The following is a 26382-nucleotide window of genomic DNA, read 5'->3' as shown; positions in this document are numbered from 1 at the left end:
ATCAACGGATGAATGGAACAACAAGATGTGGTATATACCTACAATGGAATATTACTCAGCCTTAAAAAATAAGGAAATTCTGAGACACTCTACAACCTGGATGAACCTTGAAGACATTATGCTCAGTGAAATGAACCGGTCACAAAAAGACAAATACCATATGATTCCACTTACATGAGGTCTCTCAAGTTGTCAAATTCATGGAAACAGAAAGTAGAGTGATGGTTGCCAGGGCGGGGGTGGGGAGGTGGGAATGGGGAGTTACTGTGTAATGGGTACAGAGTTGCAGTTTTGCAAAATGTAAGAGTTCTAGAGATCTGTTTCACAACATGAATACACAACACCACTGAACTGTACACTTAAAAATGATTAAGATGGTAAATTTATGTTTTTTATGACAGTAATAAGAAAATTAGGCTTCCTCTGGAAAAAAAAATGGCTAAAATGGTAAATTATGTTGCATGTTATGTGTTTTACCACAATTAAAAATAAAAAATAAATGTAAAAATAATAGAAATAACTCAAAAGCCAAAGCGCCACATAAGAACCTGACACTTTTTCTTTAAACCCAGGTCCAAAAACACTCCTATTGGACGGTGGCTATTAATGAAATAATGTTTTCATTCTTGCTGAGAAAAAACTGAAGCCCAGAAAGAGCCCCAAATTATAACCGAAGCAGTCTGCCCCAGCATCTGCTTTTGTAAATGCTGAGCTAAACAATGCTCTTTCAACAGAAAAAGAGAGACAAATTTAAAAAGAAAAAGCTCCTTGTCAATCCAGGGACCCCCCTTCCGTCCTGCAGAGAGAGAGAGAGACTGCGCCTCTGACCCCGGGAACACAGCTCAAGTCTGGGCGCGTGTGCAAGAATGTCCCATGGGACACGGAGAGCAGCTGCTGCCTGTTAGAGCTGAGGAAGGGACGAGAAGGGAGCTCAGATCTCATCAGAGAGATTGGTGGTGAATGTCCACGAGAAACTTCTCTCCGCAGAATTAACAAGTGACGGGCTCTGGAGGGAGGTGGGGGAAGCCTCCGGAATAGAGTTTTTCCGGAACGTTGTTGGTGCGATCCTGCGCAAGGTCAGAAGGATGAGGTCTGCTTTAACGCATGATTCTTTTGTTAGCCAAGGCTACTGTACTTGCACTCTCAGCAACTGTGGCTCAGGCCAGCAGATCCCCTGCAGGTACCAGTTCACCAGACGATGGGGAAGAAGAGAGGAAATTGTGGTCATGGAAAACCTCCAGTGTGTGTGTGGATTGCACAGGAGTGGAGCCCGGACTGAGCCCGGGCTGCCGCAGAGGGGAAAGTAATTTCCCCATCTTGACTTTAGGTTCTAGATATGTCCTTGGTTCCAAATCTCCTACAGTGAACAAGTGGGAGATCTTATCACTGATCAGAGAGCAGAGATGAACATGCCCCTGTCAAAGGCGATGAAAAGTCACAGACAGTTGTGTATTCTTTCCATTGTCAAAATGTATGTAACACCACATTAAAGAAATATAAAGCTAAATCTCTACTTCACACCATGCATGAAAATAAATTTCAGTTACATTAAAGAATAAATGTTTAAAAATAGAGAAGCATACTAGGAAAAACATAGAATATTTGTACATCTCTAGAGGGGAGATGCCTTTCTGAATAGGACACCAGTGCCAAAACCATGAAGAAACAACGGGCAGATACACATCCATAAAAATGAAAAACCACCAATATAAACAGTGATTCTGGAAAAATATTATTTAAATATGTAATATTATTGTTAAAATAATTAAATATTTATTAAGTAAATAATTATTTCAAAAAGTATTTTTAAAATATTAGTTAAAATATTACAGATAATGGGAAATGTCTTAATAAAGAGGGCTTCAAACTAATTTAAAAAGCAAACATTTTTTTATTTCTTTTTATTTTTTATTTTTTATAATTTTATTTATTTATTCCCCCAAAGCCCCAGTAGATAGTTGTATGTCATAGCTGCACCTCCTTCTAGTTGCTGTATGTGGAACTCGGCCTCAGCATGGCCGGAGAAGCAGTGCGCTGGTGCATGCTGGATCCCAAACCGAGCCGCCAGCAGCGGAGCACGCGCACACTTAACTGCTAAGCCATGGGGCCGGCCCTAGCAAACATTTTTTTAAAGGTGAAAGACATGAACAGAAAAATTGCACAATACAAATGACCAACAAAGCTATGAAAATGTGTTTCAATATTATTAATAATATAAAGAAACAGAAAATAAAAATAAGTTGTTATTTCTCACATCTCGTGTTGGCAAATATTAAAACCCTCCTCTTGCACCCTACAAACTGAATTCTGACCAAAGCCGACGCGGGAGTGGGGAATCAGGGCGACGCCTGCATTTGTCAGCCTGGGAGCTGCCGGGGTGCGGGGCGAACGGGGAGACCAGGAGGCAGCTATGTGGAACGGCAAAGGGGAGGAAGTGGTTCTCTCCGCTAGCGGGAATCCTCACATGATGTTGGCGGGAGCGTCAATTAATAGAAGCACTTTGGAAAACTGTTTGACGGTGTCTACAAAAGCTAAACTTATGCATACCCTGTGACTCAGCATTTCTACTTCTTCGTATACATACAACAGAAATGAGTGCTTACTGTGCACCCAAGTTCAGCAAAAGCAGTGTACAAGAACGTTCATAACTTCAACGGCCCTTCATGATAGAAACACTCAACAAACTAGGAATAGAAGTGAACTTCCTTAACCTGATAAAGGACATCTACAAAAAAATCCACAGCTAATTTTCTTAATGGTGAAAGACTGAATGCTTTTCTCCTAAGATCAGGAACGAGACAAAAACGGCCACTCTCCTCACTTCTATGCAACACTATATTGACTGTTCTAGCCAGAGGAGTTAAACAAGAAAATGAAATACAAGCCATACAGACTGGAATGAAGTAGAATTATCTCTGTTTGCAGACGACATGATCTTGTATGTGGAAAATCCTAAGGACTCTACTAAAAAACTATTAGAACTAATAAACGAGTTCAGTAAGATTGCAGGATACAAAACCCAATATACAAAAATTAACTGTATTGCTATACAGTTGCAGAAAGCTAATAGAAAATGAGATTAACAGGGGCCGGCCCGGTGGCATAGTGGTTAAGTTCATGTGCTTCGCTTTGGCAGCCCAGGTTTTCTCGGATTTGGATCCCGGGTGCGGGCCTACACACCACTTGTCAAGCCATGCTGTGGCGGTGTCCTACGTATAAAATAGAAGAAGATTGGCATGGATGTTAGCTCAGGGCCAATCTTCCTCAACAACACCAAAAAAAAAAAGAAATTAATTTTATTTACAAGAGCATTAAAAGAATAAAATGTTTAACCTTATACTCTGAAAACTACAAAACATTGTTGAAAGAAATTAAAGAAAACCTAATTAAATGGAAAGATATCCCATTTTCATAGATTGGAAGACTCAACATTGTTACAATGGCAATGTTCCCCAAATTCATCTACAGATTCAATGCAATTGATATCAAAATACTAGGTGACTTCTTTGCAGAAATTGAAAAATTCATATGGACTTGAACAAAGAACAAAGTTGGATAACTCAAACTTCTCAATTTCAAAACTTAAAGCTACAATAATCAAGACAGTATGGTACTGGCATAGTCTAGACATATTTGAACAATGGAATAGAATTGAAAGTCCAGAAATAAACCCTCACAATTATGGTTAATTGATTTTTGACAAGGGTGCCAAATAAATTAAATGGGAAAAAAATAGTCTGATAAATTGATGCTGGGGCAAGTTGATATCCACATGCACAAGAATGAAGTCTGACCCCTATCTCACAACGTATACAAAAATTAACTCAAAAATGGATCAAAGACCTAAATGTAAGAGCTAAAACTATAAAACTCTTAAAATTAAACAGAGACAAAAGTCTTTGTGATTTGGTTTTTTAGATATGACACCAAAAGCATAACCACAAAAAATAAACAGGTGGGCACCACTAAAATTAAAAAATTTTGTGCTTCAAAGTACACTATCAAAAAAGTGAAAAGAAAATCCACAGAATGGGACAAAATTTTGGCAAATCATATATCTGATAAAGGACTTAAATGTAGAATATATAAGAGACTATTACAACTCAATAATAAAAAGGCAAACAACTCATTTTTAAAAATAGGCAAAAGATCTGAATAGACATTTCTCCTAAAAAGATATACAAGTGACCAACCAGCACATGAAAACATGCTCAACATTATTAGCCATCAGGGAAACGTCAGCTAAAACCAGAATGAGATACTATTTCACACCCACTAGGGTGGCTAGAATCTAAAAGGCAAATAATAACAAGAGTTGGTGAAGATTTGGAGAAATTGGAATCCTCATACACGGCTGATGGGAATGTATAATTTTATTGATTTATTTATTTTTTCCTCAAAGCTCCAGTAGATAGTTGTATGTCGTAGTTGCACATCCTTCTAGTTGCTGTATGTGGGACGCAGCCTCAGCATGGCCGGAGAAGCAGTGCGTCGGTGTGCGCCCGGGGTGCGAACCCAGGCCACAGCAGTGGAGCGCGCGCACTTAACCACTAAGCCACGGGGCCAGCCCTGCTGATGGGAATGCAAATGGTGCAGCTGCTTTGGAAAACAGTCTGGCAATTCTTCAAGCAGTTAAACATAGAGTTACCATATGATCCAGCAATTCCACTCCTAGACATAAACCCAAGAGAAATGGAAACATATGTCCACTGTCCATACAAGAACTTGTACACGAATGTTCCTAGCAGCTTTATTCATAATGGCCAAAGGTGGAAACAACCCAAATGTCTATCCACTGATGAATGGATAAATAAAATGTGGTATATCTATACAATGGAATATTTTGCGGCAATAAAAAGAAATGAAGTACTGATATATGCTACAAAATGGATAAACCTTGACAACATGCTAAGTGAAAGAAACCAGTAACAAAGGACCACATATCATACGATTTCATTTCTAGTAAATGTTTAAAACAGGCAAATCTATAGAGACAGAAAGTCAATTAGTGGTTTCCTAGGGTCGGGAGAAGGGAGTGATTGGGGGTGACGGGTAAGAGGTCAAGGTTTCTTTTTGGGATAATGAAGATGTTCTAAATTGATTGTGGTGATATGCACAACTCTGTGAATATACTAAAAGTCATTGAATTGTACACTTGAAATGGGTGAAGTATATGGTATGTGAATTATATCTCAATAAAGCTGTTTTTTAAAAATGTTCATAGCAACTTTATTCATAATAGCAAAAAACTGGAAACAATCCAAGTGTCTACCAGCAGTAGAATGGATAAATAGAAATTGTACTACAATCACGCAGTGGGATAATACACAGCAATTTAAAAGAATAAACTCTTGCTATATGCAACAATGTAGATGAATTTAATAGACATAAAGTTGAGTGAAAGAAGCCAGATATCAAATAGTACATACTGTACGATTCCATATATATCAAGTTCAAGAACAGGTAAAACCATTCAGTGGCAATGGAGTTCAGCCGTGGTTACCTTTGGGGGTACTGCCTGGGAGTAGGCATGAGGCAGCCTTTTGAGATTTTGGAAATGCTCTATATCTTGATCTGGAAGATGGGTACAAGAGTGCGTGTACATGGATGTATACGTAAAAAATTAATTCAGTTGTACACTGAATATTTGTTCACTTTACTATGTAAGTTAAACCACAATTTTAAAAAGATTTAAAGAATAGATTAAAAAATAAAAAACATCATCCCACCAGTCTAGTTGGAGAACTTTCCCATCACTCAAGCAAACTGGGTCATAATGCTTCTTTCCTCTGTGTGCTTTTAACTTTTTCCGTCAAGGCTGGTTCAGTTGTCACTTACAGCTGATTACAAGACAAAATAGTGCTGATAGGGAGAAGGGGGAGGGGAGGAGAGCTGGGGAGAAGAGACCCTGGGCGTTGACATATCTCCTGTGCCCCCAGCCCAGCTGCTCTCTAGAGACACCAGTTTTGTTTGTTTGTTTTTCATCCCTTTCAAGTCATTTTTATTCATATTTCAGAGCTCAGGCAGTGAACGAAATTTTGGAATTGCCAAGCCATTCTGTTCCCTCTCAGTCGAATGGCACTTCTTCCCGCTCGCTGGCCGCCATCCCCCACGTGCCCCTCCGCCTGCAGAGAAGGCCAAGCACTGCATGTTTTCGTCCACTGCCGGCCTGGAGCATGGGGCTCCGATTCTGTGCCCCTCAAGCTGGGGAGGAGGCAAGAACAAAGATGTCAGAGAGAGCCTGAGGCAGGAATAGGGAACGCTGGCTTCAGGGAACGCCCTGAGTTATGGAAGCAGTCGTGGGCCCCTCTCAGTTTGGGAATATGGCCCTTCAGGTGTGAGAATTTACTTACGCGAGTTTTCCCTCTGCGGCTGAGGCCTCCTTCCCTTTCCAGTCGAGCGAAGTCTTCCCGGGAAGGAGGGGCCGCGCTGGGAAAGCCCGTGTTCACGAGGCTCACAGTCTTGTGATTGCGCTCCTCTGCCCAGTTCCGTGTCCCCTCCTTCCCCAGCACCTCCCTGAAACGCCAGCGATGTGACACCACACACACCCGCGGGAGGCGGCGTGGAGCTAATCCCAGCTCTGCGACTCACCAGAAAACAGCTACCTCACAGGACTGCTGCTAAAAGACCCAAGACAGTTTCGAATATTTACATTAACAGAAATACTCTGACCAGATAAAATATGTGAAAGCTTTATAAAGTGACAGAGGTCACATAAACGATCCTTTTAATTATATTACGGAAATCTCCTAAATTATAGTCCTCTGTAAGGTAAGCGGAAGCATTGGAACAACTTCCTCCAATGGGCCTTTGAAATGGATCTAATAATTGCAAACGCTCCGTTCTTAAATCTGAAACTAAACCAAGCCAAAGTCAACAGGACAGCACCGTTCGGTAAAACACTAGATAGTGGCAGTCGTCAAGGCGTTTGATAACAAAGTATCTGAAAAACACACTACACTCATCAGTTACCAAAGTACTATCCGGGGCCAGCAGCATCAGCCAAACTGGGGAATTGGTTAGACGTGCACATTCTCAGGCCCCACCCCAGCCCTGCTGGAATCAGAAGCTCTGGGGGTGCGGCCCACCAATGCATACGTTAGGGCGCCCCCCAGGTGATTCTGGCGCGCGCTCAGGTTTGAGAGCCACTGCTGCACCCCACCGCCTCTTGCGTGGGCAAGGGCAGCATAGACGCTCGGACATGCCAATCACCTGGCTGCAGCTCGCCAGCGCTGGACAGAGACTCTCCCACTTGGCTCTCCTTTCTCGTTCTCTGCCGGGGATATCTGCTTTGCAGGATGAATCTCAGGCCACACACTCGGGCTTATTTTATTTTCCGTTACCTTAATTCGGACCTTGTGTCCTGGGGTGGGGGGAGAGGCCATCCCGGTGGTGAAGGGGTCTCTCCCCGCCCTGAGCGCCGCGGCTCCTGGCAGGCGTGTAGGGAACCGGAAATGGGTCTCACTTCCCGTCTGTGACAACCCCGCTGATTCCCTCCGGGTCCACAGTGGGTTGGGGCTTCTCTGCCTCACACCTCGAAAGGGGTTGGGCAACCTCTTCCCAAGGGCATCTCCAGCACCCACCCTGGCCCTTCCAGCCTCAGGGAACCCGTTGTGTCTCTCTGCTCTCCCACCCTCCATGACCCGGTTTATTGGCTTCTCTGGGCATTTACAAAAGACCAGAAGAATATTTGGCTTCTGCACTTAATCCAGCAAGAATCCCTGAAGCCTCAAAGCCCAAGGTACCTGAAATTTAGAGAGAAAAAAACCACAACTTAAAAATTCCATAAATTACCTTGCCATAGGTATCTCCCACTATCACTTAAATAACCTGATATGTATTGTTTATTACACTTCAAGGTTATATACAAGAGTAAGGTGTGAAAGGTTGCCATTACAATAACAATAACAATAATTACAATAACAATAAGCAAATGCATATTTTTTCTCTTGCTTTACTTTTCCTTTTTAAAATTATCTGATTATTATTATGGATACATTGATCAAAATATAAGCTTTTTTAAAAACACACATATGACCCTGTCATGGTAAAAAAAAAAATCACCAAGTTAATATTACCCATATTCCTTTCCCATTTTCAAATGGATTTTTCAGTACACATATTATTTTGTATCCTGCTCTTCTCAGTTATTAATGATTTCCATGTTACCATATAAACTTATTAAATTAATTTACAGGGACTGCATGAAACTGATTAAAATATGCACATATCCTTCAATCTAGTTATTCCACTTCTCGGAATTCTACTTAACACAAGTGTGCAGAGCAAATGTACCAGTCTTTTCTTGCTTGTCAACGTGTCATTCATCCCCACGTTTAAGAAAACAGGATGCTTCCACATTTTTCTCCATCCCCTTAAACTCTTCTACTTGAAACAGCAACTGCCTCAGTCAAGGGCCTCTCTGTGAAGGACGTGCTGTTGTCTCACAACAGAGGCATAAAATCAGTGAGCAGCAGAGCCAGCTGCTTGCCCATTGCTGGAGGAAGAGGTCATCCTTCCTGCCTTTCATCCCACTGGATGAGACTGTTCATCCCTCTAACTCCTTTGGAGCTCCCAGAGCCCGGCATGCAGGGCTGTCCCCAAAGTACTTTCAGCCCTGTAATAATATATGAGCAAAATCTGCTTGATCTTCCTTCCTAGAAACTAAAGTGATAAGGCCAAACCCTGAAGCCTACAGGAAAATCCTGAATGCAACTTCATCTTTCAAACTCCTGCAGTGGTATTCAACATATGCTTCACAAGGAGCAGTTTGAGGTAGGTCAGTGGAGAATGGATTTCTGTCCCCAGGACCTAGTCTTGATACTCTGTGCATGTTCTACAAGTCAACAACTGCCCCCTGCTGCGGTCACCCCTCCCCCCCCCATAAAGAACCTGACAGACTAAGTCCCACAGGTGGGACCCTAGGACCAATTCTTCATTTACGGCCCCTTATATTTTCTCAGAAATTTCAGGAGAAAATGGGGGCAGTGATATTAAAGTAATTCCTTTTCTTTCTTTATCCCCTACTTCCACCCTGAAATCAGGCTCCATCAACTGAGCAAAAGATAGAAGAGAAAATGCTGGTTCTTCCATTATGAAGATAAAGAAATCATTACAAAGGTAAAGTCTTCTCTGAAAAATTACTATAAAATCCAAGGCTGTGTTAAAAAAATTATTCATGGCACTCGTTAAAGAATGGTAAGGCAGACTTCATTCAGGACCATTTCTATAGGTGGGGGACTACTGTAGTGGGGTTTTGCAGTGAGGGAAAGAGATTGGAGTCAACTCCAAATACAAGGAAAAGTGAGAATTTATAGCCAAGGAGCAGGGTGGGGTTTACTGAATGGAAAATTACTAAGAGGAAACATCAGCGGTAAAGGGGGTTCTGGCTAAACTGACCTGACAGGATTCTTGCTGAAGACAGGCCAGGTGGTCAGACAGCCCGTGGGGGAGGGTGGAGGATGAGGAAGCTGATCAGATATCCAGAGTGACCAGATATGGAGGATCGGGGATTCTGGCTAAACTAACTCAGCAGGGTTCTAGTTGAAATTGGACAATGAAGAAGTGAACACGAAAGCCCAAAAGTCAGGGCCTAGTGGAGAAGAGGTGTCATAGTCAGTTTGGGCTGCTACAACAAAAACACCATAGACGAGGCAGCTTACACAGCAAACATTCATTTCCCGAGGTTCTGGAGGCTGGAAAGTCCAAGATGAAGCTGCCGGCAGATTTGGTGTCTGGTAAGGGCCCACTTCCTGGTTCATAGGCCGCCATCATTGGCTGTGTCCTCATGCAGTGGAGGAGGCAAGGGAGCTCTCTGGAGCCTCTTTCATATCAGCACTAATCTCACCTCTGAGAGCTCCACCCCCATGTCCTAGTCACCTCCCAAAGGCCCCACCTCCTACTACCATCACCTTGGGGGTTAGAATTTCAACATATGAATGGGGGGAGGGAGCACAGTCAGTCAGTCTACAGCAAGAGAGTTCAGTGGAGCCTGACTAGTTGGGTCAAAGAGAGACTCTTTGCCAGTTGTAAGAACATTTGGCAATAGCATAAAAGATTATTGGGAGTCTCCATTGGGAAACTAGCACTATTGAGAGCCCACCTTTCCAGGTTATGTGATTCTAGCCTTTCATGGCCTTTCAGCTGTTTTACAACTCTGTAAATTGTGGATAAGTGATAGCAGTGCGAGGGAAGTCTTGTCCGGAGACATGCAAATATATTCTGTCTGATGGATGTTCAGTTGACTTTCCTCCTCCCCGTGGAAAATGCTAGTATCCCTGTTCGTTTGTAAATTCATTTCAACATCCGTTTATTCCATATAAATCTGTGCTTCTTTGACTTCTCCTTTGAACTGGTTAATATCTTACAGGTTCCTTTATTAATAATGAATTAAATAAATCTTTAACACGTTCACATTATATCTGTATGAGAGTTATGATTTTAGCCTTTTTTGAAAATCATCCTTTAACAAAGTCAAGCCTACCAATTCCAAGAAGAGAACTAGAAAAATCTACCCTTCCATTGAAAAAATTGCTAAATAAAATATAACGATAATCCCCTTAAGTGAGTAGCTAATCTCACGGGTTATAAAGGAGAATCTCTAAGTGCCAGAGTACAGAAGAAATGGAAAACCATGGACGTAAGCATAGCAGATAATCTTGCTGCTGTCGTAGAAGTGACGAAGGGACTAGAGACAAACCCTTGCTCCACAGGGGTTAGGGAGGAGGAGATGAATAAGTTGAGCCCTTTGAAGGTGTCAAGAGATTTTCACACATTGAGGTATATGGGATAACTATTTGGGTTCAAACCGATTAGGCTTGAACTACAGAAGCCTGACTTATGGCCTATGGAACATACGTTGTACATCTGCTTTAACGTGAACAAACGCACTCTCTTAAGATAAGAATGCATACTTCCCCTCCTGTGCCCTCTTGGTGACGCCCAGATTAGTCCCTTTTCCAACATCATGGTCTGCTAATTCGCAACTAAATACTTCTTTGAAACTTGGAAAATGTATCCTGGGTGTGTTTAATGTATGTTCTTTGTTCTAAAAAGATGTAAGACTGTCCTGAAAACCATGCTTCCCTGGAACACTTTCTTCCTTTCTGGAAAGGCTCTCCCAGGTTATAATCCTCACTCTGGCTCAAGTAAACTCACCTTATTTCTCTCATCTATAAAATGGTTATTGGTTATTTTGTGTCGACAAAGGTCTATACCCTCAGTGAAAGAGTGAATCAGCATGCGTGCCCTCCAAGTCAGAGAGATGTCAAGGAAGCCTGTCTGTCTGTTGTGGACTCTGGACTAAAAACAGGTCTTTTTTTTTTTTTTTTAATTATAAAACCCTGGGACTAATACCTCACCCAGTTTTGGTGTAAGAATTTCATGATCCAGGAACTCCACCCCCACCTTCCAGCTGAGAAATTAACATCAAATGACATGAAATTAGTGATCTCTCCTGGATCCCTGAAGAACCCAGTGCTTCTGTGGAAGAATGTTCCTACCACTCAGGCCACTGACAATTTTCACAGGAAATACAGCCCCCAATAAAGATGAGTTTCCTGTAAAAAATTGTTAAAGCATGAGGAATTATTCCACTGCAAGTGAAAGTGAACACAAGTACCAGAACTTGAGAATTAAAAAGACAAACTGAAGGAGAATAAAATAATTATCTTTAAAAGTATTAAAAATACTTTTTATTTATTTATTTGTTTGTTTGTTTGTTTATTTATTTATTTTGTGAGGAAGATCAGCCCTGAGCTAACATCCATGCCAATCCTCCTCTTTTTTTTTTTTTTTTTTTTGCTGAGGGAGACCAGCCCTGGGATAACATCTGTGCCTATACTCCTCCACTTTATACAGGACACCGCCACAGCATGGCCTGACAAACGGTGCATCATCGCGCGCCCGGGATCCTAACTCCGGGCTGCCAGCGTCGGAGTGCGTGCACTTAGCCGCTACGCCTGCCATGGGGCTGGTCCCCTAAAAATACTTTTTAAATAATCAAAACCAAAGAAAACAACAGGACATTGTTTTTTAAAACAGGCAAATTTGAGGAGAAAAAGAATTAAACAGAAATTTTAGAAGTGAAAAGGAGTTATTGAAATTTTAAAAAAACACAATGGATTAGTAAAAACCCATTAAACAAAACTAAAGAGGTAATTATCAAGCTAGAAGATAGATATGAGAAAATGACCCAAAATACCTCAGAGAGATAAAGAGAAGGGATTATGACAAGAGAGTAGGAGACATAAAAGACAGTGTGAGAAGTTTAAACATACTTGGAATAGGAATTCCAGGAGGAAAGAAGGAAGAGAGAGAAATTTAAAGAGATAAATGGCAGAAAAATTTCCAGTCTTGGTGAAAGACATAAATCCCCAGATTCAAGGATCATTACCATCTGTAACTCAGGAAGAGTAAAACTGGATTTACTGTCCCAAATACCTCAGTGAAACTGAAAAGCAACAAAAACAAAAAAGGAGTCTTTTAAGACTTAAGAACCTTGAGAGAAAATATATATAACTCACAAAGAACTAAACTGACAGCTGACTTACTCCTGACAGCAGAAGATAATAGAATAACATCTTCTGATTGCTGAGGAGAAATCATTGTCAACTTGGAAATCAATACCCAACTCATTCAAGAGAGAAGACAAAATAAAAACATTTTCATACAAACAAAAAGAGAGAATTTATCACTCACTGTTAGTTGCTGAAAGATGTACTAAGGGGTGTACTTCAGGAAGAAGGACATGGAACCCAGAAGGAATGAGAGGCAAGGAGGAACACTGAGCAAAGAAACTGGTAAACATGAAGCAATGTAAAAACAGCACATCCTCATTAAAAAAAAATTAATAATAATAGATAATTTAGGAGAAAAAAAATACTAGACAACATTAGCATAAAATATGGAAGAAGGAGATGACTGAAATCAAAGCATTTTAAGGTCTATGTTCAAGAAGGCAGAAATAAAGGTTAATTTTAGACTTTATCAAATATACCTGGTTGAGTTTCAAAAGCGTTCACTGAGAGAATAGAAATGGAATATATAACTATGAAACGTAAAGGGGGGAAAGGGAAATAAGGAAACCATAATTGGATGCTCTCCCACATGTGGCCACCAGCCTCCCATGACTGCTCTGCCCCATGCCCCTGGCTGGGAGATGGGGACCCAGACCTCCACCACAGCCATCCCCAAGAATAAAGGTAAAAATAGGTGCAGAGGGGCCAGCCCAGCAGCATAACGGTTAAGTTCACGCACTCGACTTCAGCAGCCCAGGGTTCTCAGATTTGGATCCCGGACGCAGACCTATGCACTGCTCGTCAAGCCACGCTGTGGCAGGTGTCCCACATATAAAGTAGAGGAAGATGGGTATGGATGTTAGCCCAGGGCCAATCTTCTCAGCAAAAAGAGGTAGATTGGCAACAGGTGTTAGCTCAGGGCTGATCTTCCTCACCAAAAAAAAAAAAAAAAAAAAAAATAGGTGCAGAGGTAAGAATGAGAATGAATCTGAAATAAGGGAACTGGAGTTCAAGGAGAATGGACCAGTAGGCCCAGGTGATCTGAATGTTGGGAAATAGACAGTTGGAAGCAATATGTTTTGATGTTCGGAAGAAATTGAAAAAAATGATTTGGATAAGAACTTCAGACTTTATATTGGTGGGCTTGCAAAACTATTGGACAATCAAGTTATGCAATTTTACATTACAGTCATGTGTCACAACGCAGGGGATACGTTCTGAGAAATGCATCATTAGGTGATTTCATCCTTGTGGGAACCTCATAGAATGTATTTACACAAACCTAGGTGGTACAGCCTACTGCAAAAGAACAAAATGGATTTAACATTTTTTGTGTGTGTGAGGAAGATCAGCCCCGAGCTAACATCCGTGCTAATCCTCCTCTTTTTTTTTTTTTTTTTTTGCTGAGGAAGACCAGCTCTGAGCTAACATCTATTGCCGGTTCTCCTCCTTTTTTTCCCCAAAGCCCCAGTAAATAGTTGTATGTCATAGTTGCACATCCTTTACTTGGGTTAAAAAAAAAAAGCCATAACATCTGCTGTTTAGGGAAAAAGTGTTACTAGTTTTCCTGCTGTGACCACTTCTCTTTTAGTTTATGGATATTTTGAATAAATTCTATGCCCTATAATTATCATGGATTATGTGTAAATCCCTAGTTTTGACTAGTCTGTGCACTGATCAGAGTCTTTCTGTATGGTTAAGTTACTTTGAGGTCCTCCTGAGATTTTGAAAAAATTTAAGGGAGGCAGAAATCTGCACTTGATACCATAATGCATGGCTCTTTTTTCATAGTTTAGTAGTTTGTTGCTTTTTCTATTTACTAATTTTGATCACATACATTATTTTCATAATCTTATGTTGTCACCATAAAGAAATCAACAAAAAGCCATTTCCAAATACAGTTTTGAGAGGTTGGGTTTGAATTTGTAAGATTAGTAGTTGCAGAAATTGAACACTGGGTGGCACCCAACCATCATTAAAAATAACGTATCCATTCACTTTTTTACTTAATGTGAATGGAAAATTTCACAAACAAAAGAAATTTTCTTTTAAATATTTTGCTAAATATGGATTTTTAAAACTTCTTCTTTGAAAATAACTTCAAAGTTATAAAATGTTGCAAATATAAAAATGGTACCAAAACCAGTCATACACCCTTTACCTTAATTTACCTATTGTTAACATTTTATACCACTCACTTTTATCACTCTCTCTCCTTCTTTCTATTTATAATTATTTTCCCGAACCATTTGCAGATAAGTTATATACATCATGAGTCTTTACCCCAAAATATTTTCATGTGTATTTCCTAATAATAGGGATATTCAAAAGAGTCTATCTTTTGATGGTAAGTATCTAGAGAATATTTTTACAGTACAGTACAAAAGATAAAGATAAAAATGTCTTTTTTTTCAAAAGCATTATACATTGTAAGCTACAGTTTCGTATGCTTTATGTATACTTAAATTATGATTTAGAAATGAAAGTAATTTCATATTAATGTCTACAAAATAAGCCTTTCACAAATTATCTTTAAGCTAGGAGGAGAGGAAGGAGCTATAACTTGATGGAAAGATGATCTCCAATTTCTGAAATAAAAGAGCCACAGGTAAAAATTATAAAAAAGAAAATGTCATGCTGCTGAGATAGACTTTATCCTTAAAAAACCCCAGAAATCCCAAATCTCAATCAATTCCATAGAAGGCAGGAATGGAAGTTAAAAATAAGCAAAATAAAATAATAAAAGTTAAAACACATGGTAAACAGAAAACAATAAATATGATAGTAGAAATAAACCCAGAAGTATCACTAATTATAATATATATTCTGAAATTAGATAGTTATGATGGTTGCACGACTTTGTAAATATACTAAAACCCACTGAACTTTACACTTTAAAAGGCAAATACTATGGTATAGTAATTATATCTCGATTTAAAAAATTTTAACTATATCAACAGGGAGAGGCAACAGAGTAGAAAGCACAGGAGTAGGAACTGGATTTCTCTGAATATACACTGTTTAATAGATTTGATTTCAGAGTTATGTAACTATGTTACATACTTATGAAATCAAATTAAAAAACAACCCCTAAGAGTCTGTTTCTGGCATGGTAATGTGAGGGACTACTTCTGTAGTCCCACTCCACAGTGAAATTGGTGAAAATCACTTTAAAAATTTCAATTCTCTAGAAACGGTCTTTAGGCCATAAAGCAAATGAAGAAACATTTCTTCAAGAAAACCTACTAAAACTCTGTAAGAACAATGAGAGTCTGTGGCATCTGAACCATGACCCACTCCCTTCCCCCTCCCAACTCAGAGTGATGGAAACTCCGCTCCAGATGGATGCAGCCAAGAACACAGGGCTCCCCTCTTCCAGCCATCCCGACTCGTGGGACAGAGGCTCTACCTTGGGTTCGGCACACTGAGAATATGGGGGTCTGATTCCCCTCACGCCAACTCATTCATAAAGCAGAGGTTCCATGCCCAGAGAAGCAAGCCAAGAATTCCAGTGGCTGCAGAGCAGAAATTTAAAAAATAGAGAATAGAAAAACAATAGAGAAAATTAATAAACCCAAAATTTGGTTCTTTGAAAAGAACAGCAAAGTTGACAACCCTTCAGCTAGACTGATCAAGAAAAAGAGAGAAGGCTCAACTATAAGAGGGAACATGACTACTCATCTTACAGAAATAAAAAGTATTATGAAGGAATATTATGAACTATTGTATGCCAATAAACTAGATAACTCAGATAAAATGGACAAATTCCTAAAAAGACACAAACGGAATCAAGAAGAAATAGAAAATCTAAATAGACCTAAATAAGTAAAGAGATTGAATTTGTAACTTAAAAAACTATCCACAAAGAAAAGTCCAGACCCAGATGGCTTCACTGGAGAATTCTCTCCACCCCACACCCCAATTTTTATTGAGATATAATTGACATATTTTATAAGTTTAAGGTGCATAACATAATGATTTTGTATATGTAGATATTGTGAAATGATTACTGTTCATTTTGAATTCTACCAAACATTTAAAGAAGAATTAACACCAATTCTTCATAAACTCTTCCAAGAGATAGAAGAGGAAGGAAATCTTCCCATTTCAGTCTATGAAACTAGTATTACCCTGATACCCAAATCAGACAAATATACCTCAAGAAATGAAAACCTCCCCAAATCTCTTATGAATATGGATGCAGAAATCCTCAACAAAACACTAGCAAACACAAAATCTCTACCTGAAAAAAGGCATCTACAAAAAACACACAGCTAACATCATATTTAACAGTGGAAGACTGAATGTCTTCCTCCTAAGATCAGGAAAAAGATGAAGATATCTACTGTTGCCACTTGTAGTCAATATTGTACTGGAGGTTCTAGTCGGGGTAATTAGGCAAGGAAAAAAAGGCACTCAGATTGGAAAGAAAAGAAGTAAAGCCATCTCTATTTGGAGATAACAATCTTGTATGTAGAAAATCCTAAGGAATCCACTAAAAAACTATTAGAACTAATAACTGAGCTCAGTGAGGTTGTAGGACACAATATCAATGTACAGAAACAAATTGTATTTCTATATAGTAGCACCAAGCAAACAAAAATGAAATCAAGAAAACAATTCCATTTACAATGGAATCAAAAAGAATAAAGTACTTCAGAATAAATTTAACAAAAGTGCAAAACATATACTCTGAAAACTACAAAACATTGTTGAAAGAAATAAAAGAAAACCTAAATAAATGAAAAGATATCTCATGTTCATGGATTGGAAGACTCAATATTGTTAAAATAGCAATGCTCCCCAAATCAATTTACAGATTCAGCAACATGCCTACCAGAATGCCAGCTGGTTTCTTTGTAGAAACTGACCAGTGGATCCCAAAATTCATATGGAAACTCAAGGGACCCAGAATAGCCAAAATAATCTTGAAAAAGAACCAACTTGGATGACTCACACCTCCTGATTTCAAAACTTACCGTAAAACTTACTACAACTTACTAGCAAGACATTGTGGTATGGGCATAAAGCTAGCCATATAGATCAATGGAATAAAATTGAAAGTTTAGAAATAAACCAGTGTATATATGGTCAATTGAGTTTTCAACAACGATGCCAAGACAATTCAACAGGGAAGCAACAGTCTTTTTAACAAATGATGCTGAAACAACTGGGTAGCCACACACACAAGAATAAAATTGAATCCTTACCTCAAACCATATAAAAATATTAACTCAAAGACATAAATATAAGAGCCAAAACTATAAAACCCTTGGAATAAAACATAGGAGTAAATCTTCCTGACCTTGGATTTGGCAATGGGTTCTTAGATATGACACCAAAAGCACAAGCAACAAAAGAAATAGAAAAATTGGACTTCATCTAAATTTAAAACTTTCGTGTTTCAAAAGATATTATCAAGTAAGTTAAAAACACAACTCGTAGACTGGGAGAAAATATTTGCAAATCATATATCTGATAAAAGAGTTGTATCTAGAATTATATAAAGAGCTCTTACAACTCAATAATAAGAAACCAACTCAGGTGCCAGCCTGGTGGTGCAAGCAGTTAAGTGCGCAAGCTCTGTTTTGGCAGCCTAGGGTTCGCAGGTTTGGATCCCAGGGGTGCACCGACACAGCACTTGTCAAGCCATGCTGTGGCAGCATCCTATATAAAGTAGAGGAAGATGGGCACGGATGTTAGCTCAGGGCTGATCTTCCTCACACACAAAAAATAAACGAATAAAATAAACTTTAAAAAAACAAAAAACAAAAAAACCCCACTTAATTCTATAAAAAAGAACTCAAATTTTAAAATGGGCACAAGAGAGCTTCTATTAAGTGTTCTTATCAAAACAAAATAAAATAAAAATGAGCAATGGATTTGCATAGATATTTCATCTAAGAAGATATACATATGGCGAATAAGCAGATGAAAATCATTAGCCATCAGGGAAATGCAAATTAAAAGCACAATAAGATACTGCTTCATACCCACTAGGATATCTAGAATCAAAAAGACAATAATAACAAATGTTGACAAGGATGTAGAACAGATGGACCTAGTAGATATATACAGAGCATTCCATCCAAAAACCAAAGAATACACGTTCTTTTCAAATGCACATGGGACATTCTCCAGGATTGATCACATATTAGGCCACAAAACAAGTCTCCATAAATTTAAGAAGATTGAAATAATACCAACCATCTTTTCTGACCACAACGATATGAAACTAGAAATCAACTATAGGAAGAAAATCAGAAAAGCCACAAATACATGGAGATTAAACAAAATGCTACTGAACAACGACTGGGTTAACGAAGAAATCAAAGAAGAAATCAAAAAATACCTGGAGATAAATGAAAATGAAAATACGACATGCCAGAATTTATGGGATACAGCAAAAGCGGTTCTAAGAGGGAAGTTTATAGCGATACAGGCCTATCTCAACAAACAAGAAAAATCTCAAATGAACAATCTAACAATGCACCTAAAGGAACTGGAAAAAGAAGAACAAACAAAGCCCAAAATCAGTAGAAGAAGGGAAATAATAAAAATCAGAGCAGAAATTAATGAAATAGAGACTAAAAAAACAATAGAAAAAATTAATAAAACCAAGAGCGGGTTCTTTGAAAAGATCAACAAAATAGACAAACCTTTAGATAGACTCACCAAGAAAAAAAGAGAGAAGGCACAAATAAGTAAAATCAGAAATGAAAGAGGAGAGGTTACAACAGACACCTCAGAAATACAAAAGATTATAAGAGAATACTATGAAAAGCTATATGCCAACCAATTCGACAATCTGGAAGAAATGGATAAATTCTTAGAATCATACAACCTTCCAAAACTGGATCAAGAAGAAGTAGAGAATTTGAATAAACCAATCACCAGTAAGGAGATCGAAACAGTAATCAAAAACCTCCCCAAAAATAAAAGTCCAGGACCAGACGGCTTCCCTGGTGAATTCTACCAAACGTTCAAAGAAGAATTAATACCTATCCTTCTCAAACTCTTCCAAAAAATTGAGGAGGGTGGGAAGCTCCCTAACTCATTCTACGAAGCTGACATTACCCTGACACCAAAACCAGACAAGGACAACACAAAAAAAGAAAATTACAGGCCAATATCACTGATGAACATTGATGCGAAAATCCTCAACAAAATACTAGCAAATCGCATACAACAATACATTAAAAAGATTATACACCATGATCAAGTGGGATTTATTCCAGGTATGCAGGGATGGTTTAACATTCGCAAATCAATCAACGTAATACACCACATTAATAAAATGAAGAACAAAAATCACATGATCATCTCAATAGATGCAGAGAAAGCATTTGACAAGATACAGCATCCATTTATGATAAAAACTCTGAATAAAATGGGGATAGAAGGAAAGTACCTCAACATAATAAAGACCATATATGAGAAACCCACAGCTAATATCATCCTCAATGGTGAAAAACTGAAAGCTATCCCTCTAAAAACAGGAACCAGACAAGGATGCCCACTGTCACCACTCCTATTTAACATAGTATTGGAAGTCCTAGCCAGAGCAATCAGGCAAGAGAAAGAAACAAAAGGGATCCAAACTGGAAAGGAAGAAGTGAAACTGTCACTATTTGCAGATGACATGATTTTATATATAGAAAACCCTAAAGAATCCACCAGAAAACTTTTAGAAGTAATAAACGAATATGGTAAAGTTGCAGGATACAAAATGAACATACAAAAATCAGTTGCGTTTCTGTACACTAACAACGAAGTAGCAGAAAGAGAAATTAAGAATACCATCCCATTTACAATTGCAACAAAAAGAATAAAATACCTAGGAATAAACTTAACCAAAGAGGTGAAAGATCTGTACACCGAAAACTATAAAACATTTCTGAAAGAAACTGAAGAAGACACAAAGAAATGGAAAGATATTCCGTGCTCTTGGATTGGAAGAATTAACATAGTTAAGATGTCCATACTTCCTAAAGCCATCTATAGATTCAATGCAATCCCTATCAAAGTTCCAACAACATTTTTCACAGAAATAGAACAAAGAATCCTAAAATTTATATGGAACAACAAAAGACCCCGAATAGCTAAAAGAATCCTGAGAAAAAAGAACAAAGCTGGAAGTATCACACTCCCTGATTTCAAAATATACTACAAAGCTATAGTAACCAAAACAGCATGGTACTGGCACAAAAACAGACACACAGATCAATGGAATAGAATCGAAAGCCCAGAAATAAACCCACACATCTATGGACAGCTAATCTTTGACAAAGGAGCCAAGAACATACAATGGGGAAAAGAAAGTCTCTTCAACAAATGGTGTTGGGAAAACTGGATAGCCACATGCAAAAAAATGAAAGTAGACCCTTACCTTACACCATACACAAAAATTAACTCCAAATGGATTAAAGACTTGAATGTAAGACCTGAAACTATGAAACTTCTAGAAGAAAACATAGGCAGTACGCTCTTCCACATCGGTCTTAGCAACATCTTTTCAAACACCACATCTGACCGGGCAAGAGAAACAATAGAAAAAATAAACAAATGGGACTACATCAAACTAAAAAGCTTCTGCACAGCAAAGGAAACCATCAACAAAACGAAAAGACAACCTAACAATTGGGAGAAGATATTTGCAAACCATACATCTGATAAGGGCTTAATCTCCAAAATATATAAAGAACTCATGCATCTCAACAACAAAAAAACTACCAACCCAATTAAAAAATGGGCAAAAGACCTGACCAGACATTTCTCCAAAGAAGATATACAGATGGCCAACAGACACATGAAAAGATGTTCAAAATCACTAACTATCAGGGAAATGCAAATCAAAACTACAATGAGATATCACCTCACGCCCGTCAGAATGGCTATAATTAACAAGACAGGAAACAACATGTGTTGGAGAGGATGTGGAGAAAAGGGAACTCTCATACACTGCTGGTGGGAGTGCAAACTGGTGCAGCCACTATGGAAAACAGTATGGAGAGTCCTCAAAAAATCAAGGATAGAACTACCATATGATCCAGCTATTCCACTGCTGGGTATTTATCCAAAGAACTTGAAAACACCAATTTGCAAAGGTACATGCACCCCTGTGTTCATTGCAGCGTTATTCACAATAGCCAAGACTTAGAAGCAACCTAAGTGCCCATCAAGGGACCAATGGATAAAAAAGATGTGGAATATATACACAATGGAATACTACTCAGCCATAAGAAACGATGAAATCCAGGCATTTGTGACAACATGGATGGACATTGAGGGTATAATGCAAAGTGAAATAAGTCAGAGGGAGAAGGTCAAATACCGTATGATTTCCTTCATTAAGTAGTAGATAATAACAACAATAAACAAACACATAGGGACAGAGATTGGATCGGTGGTTACCAGAGGGGAAGGGGGGAGGCAGGAGGGTGAAAGGGATAATTCGGTACATGTGTGTGGTGATGGGTTGTAATTAGTATTTTGGTGGTGAACATGACGTAGTCCATGCAGAAATAGAAGTACAACGATGTACACCTGAAATTTTTACAATGTTATAAACCAATAAAAAAAAAAAAAAAGAAAATCATTAGCCATCAGGGAAATGCAAATTAAAAGCACAATAAGATACTGCTTCATACCCACTAGGATGTCTAGAATCAAAAAGACAATAATAACAAATGTTGACAAGGATGTAGAGAAATTGGAACCCTCACACACTGCTAGCAGGAATGTAAAGTGGTGCAGCCACTTTGGAAAACAATCTGGCAGTCCTCAAAAAAGTTAAACATAGGAGTGACGTCAGCGTCATGACGGAGTGAGCACTCCCGTAAACCCTTCCCCCGGTAAGATACAACAAAAGGAACAGTTACAGACCAACAACGGAATCCTAGACAGTGAAAAGCAAGATCAGAAAGATCCACACTGCCACACACCTGAGAGTGGAACGTGCTGGGCCCCCTGAGGAAGTGGGGAGAGGTAAGGAGAACTCTTCTCCCTCCCCATCAGATCAGCGATCCCGGTCCACCAGGCTACCAGAGAGGGGGGAGGGGCGGCCCTCTGCGGGGAAACCGTAGCTCTTCGGGCTCTCTCAGCCAGTGGGAAACTCCCACACAGGGGACTCAGGACTGCTATGGGGTACCATCAACATCTGAGCACCCCAGAGAGCAGATAACGAGGGGCCAACAAGAAGCTCCCCACGCCAGGGACCCAGTGGGCAAAAGAGAGAGCACCCCCATCCCCGCAAACCAGACCCTGCAGCTCATCTGACCAGACCAGACCAAGCAACCGGCGGATCCCAGCGAACAGCCAGGGCAGAGCGCAGGGGGCTCAGATTACACAGCCCTTTACCCCCACACGGTGGCGGCGGGTGGAAATTGCAACCAGATATTTCCAGGATGAGGAAAAACAAAGCCAATACAAGAACCACAATGCAAAGGTACATGAAATCACCAGACCAGAAGGAAAATGACAAGCACCCAGAAACCAACCCTGAAGACACAGAAATCCATAACCTAAATGACAGAGATTTCAAAATAGCTATCATAGAAAAATTCAACGAAATACAAGAAAACACAGATAAACAATTCAATGAGATTAGGAGTTTCTTCACATAAGAGATTGAAATCATAAAGAAAAACCAATCAGTGCTGATGGAGGTGAAGAACACAATGGAGGAGATAAAGGAGAATCTGGAATCTTTAAAGAACAGAGCTGACAATATGGAGGAAAGAATTAGCATTATAGAGGATAGGAATACAGATATGCTCCAGACGGAAGAGGAGAGAGAACTAAGACTAAAAAGAAATAAAGACAGTCTCTGAGAAATATCTGACTCTATCAGGAAATGTAACATAAGAATTATAGGTATTCCTGAGGGAGAAGAGAGGGAAAGAGGAACAGAGAGCCTATTCAAGGAAATAATAGCTGAGAATTTCCCAAATCTGGGGAAGGAGCAGGAAATACCAGCAAGCGAAGCCAAGAGATCACCTAAATACGTCAACAGGCAAAGGCCCCCTCCACGACACCTAGTGGTAAGGCTGGCCAAAGTCAATGACAAAGAAACAATATTAAGGGCAGCTAGACAAAAACAAAAAATAACGTACAAAGGAACTCCCATCAGGCTCTCAGCGGATTTCTCAACAGAAACTTTACAGGGTAGGAGAGACTGGAATGATATATTCAAAATACTGAAAGACAAAAACTTTCAGGCAAGAATACTCTATCCAGCAAAAATATCCTTCAAATATGATGGAGAAATAGTAACTTTCCCAGATAAACAAAAGCTAAGGGAGTTGATGGCCACGAGACCCCCACTACAAGAAATACTCAAGAAGGGCCTCAGGCCTGAAAAAAAGAAGAGAAAGGGAATACAAAGTTTGGAGCAAGGAGAAAAATAGGTAGACAAACTCAGAAAAATAGTAGATCTTTACCGGAATAGGTTAGCAACCACTTAAATACCAAATTCAAAGATCAAAGGAAGGAATTCACCAAAAATAAATTTAACCTCATCACTGTAAACACACACCCACAACACAAGATAGAATAAGGTATAACAAGAACGACTTAGAAGGGGAAGAGGAAAGTGATTGAATTGACTTAGTATAAGGAAATAGAAGGCCATCAGATAATGGACTATCTCATACACGAGATTTTTTACACAAACCTCAAGGTAACCACTAAACAAATAATCAAAACAAAATCACATATGATAAACAAAGAGAAAACTAGAAGAGTCATAAGACAGAACAACCAAACTGAATTGGCAGTCTGAAACAAATGGGACAAGAAACAAAGGAAATGCAAAAGAACCAGAAAATAAGTGACAAAAAAAAGCAACATTAAGCCCTCATATATCAATAATTACCCTAAATGTAAATGGATTGAACTCTCCAATCAAAAGATACAGAGTGGCAGGATGGATTAAAAAGCAAGACCCAACAATATGCTGCCTCCAGGAAACACATCTCAGCTCTAAAGACAAGCACAGGCTCAGAGTGAAAGGATGGAAGACAATACTCCAAGCTAATGGCAAACAAAAGAAAGCAGGTGTTGCCATACTCATATCAGACAAAGTAGACTTCAAGATAAAACAGGTTAAGAGAGACAAAGAAGGGAAATATATAATGATAAAAGGGACACTCCACCAAGAAGACATATCACTTATAAATATATATGCACCCAACATAGGAGCACCAAAGTACATAAAGCAACTATTAACAAACCTAAAAGGAGACATTAACAACAACACAATAATAGTAGGGGATCTTAATACCCCACTTACATCAATGGATAGATCATCCAGACAAAAAGTCAATAAAGAAATAGTAGACTTAAATGAAAAACTGGATGAGATGCACCTAGTAGACATATACAGAGCACTCTCCAAAAACAGCTGACTACACATTCTTCTCAAGTGCGCATGGAACATTCTCAAGGATAGACCATATGTTGGGAAACAAAGCAAGCCTCAATAAATTTAAGAAGATTGAAATCATAACAAGCATCTTTTCAGACCATAATGCTATGAAACTGGAAATGAACCACGAAAAAAAACTGGGAAAGTGACAAAAATGTGGAGATTAAACAACATGCTACTGAACAACCAATGGATCACTGATGAAATTAAAGAAGAAATCAAAAACTATCTGGAAACAAATGAAAATTAAAATATGCCATACCAAACCATATGGGATGCAGCAAAAGCGGTCTTGAGAGGGAAACTCATAGCAATACAAGCCCACCTTAACAAACAAGAAAAAGACCAAGTAAGCAACCTTAAATTACACCTAACAGAACTAGAAAAAGAAGAACAAACAAAGCCCAAAGTCAGCAGAAGGAGAGAAATAATAAAAATCAGAGCAGAAATAAATGAAATTGAGACCAAAAACACAGTAGGAAGGATTAATGAAACAAAGAGTTGGTTCTTTGAGAAGATAAACAAAATCGACAAACCCTTAGCCAGGCTTACTAGAAAAAAAGAGAAAAGGCTCAAGTAATAAAATTAGAAATGAAAGAGGAGAAATTACAACAGATACCACGGAAATACAGAGGATTATAAGAGAATACTATGAAAAATTATATGCCAACAAATTGGACAATCTAGAAGAAATGGATAAATTCTTAGACTCATACAACCTCCCAAAACTGAACCAAGAAGAAATGGAGAATCTGAATAGACCAATCACAAGTAAAGAGATTGAAATAGTAATCAAAAACCTCCAAAAAAATAAAAGTCTAGGACCAGATGGCTTCTCTGGTGAATTTTACCAAACATTCAAAGAAGATTTAATACCCATCCTTCTCAAACTATTCCAAAAAATAGAGGAAGATGGAACACTTCCTAAATCATTCTATGAGGCCAACATTACCCTGATACCAAAGCCAGACAAAGACAATACAAAGAAGGAAAATTACAGGCCAATATCACTGATGAACATAGATGCAAAACTCCTCAACAAAATATTGGTAAACCGAATACAGCAATACATTAAAAAGATCATACACTATGATCAAGTGGGATTTATACCAGGGACGCGGGGATGGTTCAATATCTGCAAATCAATCAACGTGATACATCACATCAACAAAACAAAGAATAAAAACCACATGGTCATCTCAATAGATGCAGAGAAGGCATTTGACAAGATACAACATCCATTTATGACAAAAACTCTCAACAAAATGGGAATAGAAGGAAAGTACCTCAACATAATAAAGGCTATTTATGACAAACCCACAGCCAACATCATACTCAATGGGAAAAGACTGAAAGCCATTCCTCTGAGAACAGGAACAAGGCAGGGCTGCCCACTCTCACCACTCCTGTTCAACATAGTACTGGAGGTTTTGGCCA

The sequence above is a fragment of the Diceros bicornis genome, chromosome 2 (assembly GCF_020826845.1).
Source record: "Diceros bicornis minor isolate mBicDic1 chromosome 2, mDicBic1.mat.cur, whole genome shotgun sequence".
Lineage (NCBI taxonomy): Eukaryota > Metazoa > Chordata > Mammalia > Perissodactyla > Rhinocerotidae > Diceros > Diceros bicornis.
The sequence above is the reverse complement of the archived record's forward strand: the minus strand, read 5'-3'. Positions refer to the sequence as shown.